The sequence below is a fragment of the Aegilops tauschii genome, chromosome 2 (genome assembly GCF_002575655.3).
Source record: "Aegilops tauschii subsp. strangulata cultivar AL8/78 chromosome 2, Aet v6.0, whole genome shotgun sequence".
In the NCBI taxonomy this organism is placed as follows: domain Eukaryota; kingdom Viridiplantae; phylum Streptophyta; class Magnoliopsida; order Poales; family Poaceae; genus Aegilops; species Aegilops tauschii.
This window is the reverse complement of record NC_053036.3, coordinates 263,025,637-263,029,621: the sequence shown is the minus strand read 5'-3', so window position 1 is coordinate 263,029,621 and position 3,985 is coordinate 263,025,637.

Genomic DNA, 3,985 nt, shown 5'->3' with positions numbered 1-3,985 from the left:
GAAGCCACGCTGCGGGCGGCAAGATATCAGCAGGCGCTGCGATGACACCACTGTTGCAGCGTCCGCTACAGGACGCTCGAGGTGGGTGACCTCGTCCTACAGCGGGTGCTCTCCAGGGAAGGGCTGCATAAGCTCTCACCCATGTGGGAGGGCCCGTTTAGGGTCGCCCACGTCTCCAAGCCTGGCGCCGCACGCCTGGAGACGCAGGACGGGGTACCCATCCAGAACGCCTGGAACATCCAGCACCTCCGGAAGTTCTACCCATGAAGAAAGGCCCAGCGCCTGTGAAGAAGGCCCCGTGCCTATGAAGGTCTCCACACGTGACACTCCATGTAATAATGAGTGGGGCTGTAGACGCCTCGGAGTCTCACGAGCGCCGCCCTCGGGCCTCTGGGGCTCCCTCCCACGTCCTAGTGGCAGCACTTAGCTCCGCGCTGGTGAGAAGACAAGAAGACTAGACTAGGTGCCGGACGCGGCTTTTCATTTGCTTTCCGTAGTTGGCTTGCCCCTCTTTAAGCGAAATTTGCTTTCTGGTGTTGCTCTCTGATCTTGTTTCATCGACTTCCGCTTCTGTTTCTGCCTTCGGTTCTTTGTCTGACATGCACCCTCTCTCACGTCCCTCGCGAGGGGGCTGGACAGGTGCCCACGTGCCCTCGTGAGCATCTTGTCTATGTTTTTCACGAGGCACCCTCGTTCGAGCTGCAAGTTGGCGCACCTCTCTCAATCCGTGCCCCTCGGGTACCGTGATACAAGGCGCTGGATCATGGCCAGAGGCGCCTGCGACTAAGGCTCGAATCTCCTAACAAATTTTCGCAGTTCCCCCTCACCAGGTACTGAGGAGCGCGCGCCTCATGAGGCGGAAACTACTTCAAGCGCGTCAAGCTAAGTTTTTCCTACATGCTTATATAAAACATTGATATCGTGACGCGGCACGGGAATGATAAACATAGCATAACAACTTGGAAATCATAGTTTGTTGCACGCCCCCACAGGGCCCTAGACTTGTCTCTCTCAATGCAGGAAGGAAAAGAAGAACAAAACAAAAGCGGCGCGTGCCCCCGCAACAGCTCGCGAGGATGGGCCCATGGCGCTCTCCCGGGCTCAGTCGGACCCTTCCTCGCGTTTCACTGGGGCGTGGTGGCGAGACGACCCGTTGCCGCCTTCGAAGCGGGCGCGGCGGCGTGGCGGTTGGTCATAGCCGCCGCTGCTGGAGCTGTCGCCGGAGGGAGAACCGCCGTAGCTGGGCGCGAGATCGTCCTCACCCTCATCCCAACCGTCGCCAAGGCCAAGCACCTCGTCACCATCGTTGTCCTCGGGGCAGCACCCGGCGCAGCGGCCGTCTTCTCCGAACACCCTCACGTAGAGGGTCGCGTTGCCGTCGTACTTGAAGTGGAGAGTGCACCGCCTGCCCAGACCGCGCGCGGGGGTAAACGTCTGCCAGCCGCGAGCCAGAGCCACATTGCCAGCAACGGAGGTCTCGACCACGACCCACGAAGCTTTGCTACAACAGCCGTCCGCCTGCCGCTAGAGCCCGCCTGCCGCCGACCACACCACGAACTCCGACAGCACCTCCACCGAGTGGAAGCACAGCCAAGGAGGCCGCGCGACCATGGTGTGCCTCCCATCATCGATGGGGCTGCCTCGACATGGGCGGCTCCCACCAGGCGAAGGAGCACCGCCGTGGCCGTGGGGGGCCATGGCGGGGGTCATGGAGTGCTTGCGAGGACGACCGCGTCCGCGCTTGGGCGGCGGAGAGCCGGGCTCCTCCCGGCGAGCCTTCCCCTTCTCCGCGGCCAAAAACCTCTTCGCAGGCGCCATGGGAGTCGCTACTGGCAATGGAGCAAGGGAGGAGAAGCGAGCGGAGTGGGAAGAGATGGGCGACGAGGGCTTCGCCCCCTCGCCAATTATAGCAGGAGAAGGCCAACCAGCGCCCCCCACGATCACAGGTAATGATGGTTTTTCCTTGCATGTAGCAGGGACTCGTCAAGTCGGGCAGTTGTCAAGGCAGCGTGGGGAAGCGGAGACGCCCACGTCCAATCAATCGCCACGCGTCGACCAAGGCCGCAGGCTGTGGGGGCCCGCGGCACTCCGCACTTGCCCTTTTGCTTCGCCTCGAAGCCAAGTCCGAGTGCGCCTTTGGCCCGGGGGCTACTGTCGGCATTCTGGGAATGGGGGTCCCCAGACTTGCCTGCCTGCGGCCCACGACGTGGCTCCAGTCGCGGCCCAGTACGTCCCGTCTTCACCAGCAAACGCCCACGACCCTCGCGAGGGGCCGAGCCTCACGAGGCGGACGACACAAGACCTCCTCGGGGGCGGCCTCGCCAGGTTGGCTCGCGAGGGGCGGAGAGATCAAGGCAAGACGAACCTCGCGAAGTTAAACTGACGTAAGCCATGACGACCAAGGCCAGGAGGGTGCCAGGCGGGCGCCAGCGCGCACAGTGTCCTTGCTTCCTCTTTGGTGCTAAGGAGGCAAGCGTAGGCGAGGAGTACCGAGGCATCCGGCAAAGGTTTCCATATCGGTGCAACAAGACCAAGACCAGCAGGACGGCAGGACGGAGGTCACCGTGGAGCCCAAGACGGCGTCACCACCAGAGCCTTTGGCAGGCGAAGACCAACTTTAGTCAGGATAGCTTGTACTAGTTGTCCCCCTTCAAATCGGCCGTTGATGGCTCCCTTCCCGCTCAATATTTGGGGAGAGGACCAGGGCCTCTATAAATAGGACTAGCCACCACAGTAGGAGGCAACTCATCTCGAACTCATTCAGTTCATCCTCACACCCACCAAGCACAAGAACACCTCTCCTCAGGAGGCTGTTCTTCCTCTTGTACTATTCATCCTCAGCCCGAGATGCCATCCACCACACCACACTGCAGTAGGGTATTACACCACAATGGTGGCCCGAACCAGTATAAATCTTGTGTCTCTTGCGTTGCGAGTTCGTGGAGCTAAGCTTTGAGATCGCGGTGAGGCTGAGGGCATGATTAGGTAGGGGGAAATCTTCGTGCGCACCCCAGTGTTCGAACCTCAAGGGTTTTGCCGGAACCCGAAATCCGACAGGGCCCAGCCTAGAATTAGGTGGCATTTCAATTCAAAGGCGGAAAGAAGCCACCTTCCCAGCCGCCAAACTGCCCAGTCATCCCAAGGACTGGAACCAAACTTAGTTTTATTGCCAAGACACTTCTCGAGAAGGGGAAAATCCTCTGCCAGGTTATTGTGCCAGCCGGCTTAGCAATAGGCATCCTCTTCCTGGCTGCATCAGCAGAGCGGAATGGAAAAATATATGCTTGTCTTTTCAAAGATCCGAGCCTTAATGGCCAACGGCTTAACCGGAATCGACCTGGTTCGCTGCTGGGTCGCATGGAGAATTTTGCCCTTAAGCCGACGCCCCGGCTTAATGTGCGAGTACACCGGCGACTTAAAAGACCCACAACGCCACTGCCAGATTCAGTTGACTGACGATGATATCAATAACATGACCAAGTCTCTGTTGAATGAGAGCTTGGTAGATTGCAGCAAAACCGGACTGAATCCTTTCTGCACACTCAACCAGCCGCTAGCTGTAAGCATTTTAACAATTTTCAGTTGAATCATATATTCACTTAAGTTGTTCTCTTATAACTATTTAATCTCCACAGGCCGGTTCTCCTTTTTGGAACTGGAAGCTGCAGGATAAGCCGGACAAGAAGACCCGGACGAAGAATAAGGCTCAGAAAAAGCCTGCCCAGGAAAACACCAACACCTCCGAGCTTTTTGACTTGGATGATGTTGAGTCGGAGGTAGAACTTGACTCCCTTGCCTCATTTTTGTACATCTTATTGATAATGATCACTATTAGGATGACGCAGAAGGCAGCCACGCAAATGGCGAAGAGGTAACTATCCTTTCCTCCGACTCAGAACCTCTGCCAAGACAGAAAGTTCGTCAAGCAAGCCAGAAAGTAAGGTTCTCTCATCCTCCAGCTTATTTGGATCCCAATTTTATTTTG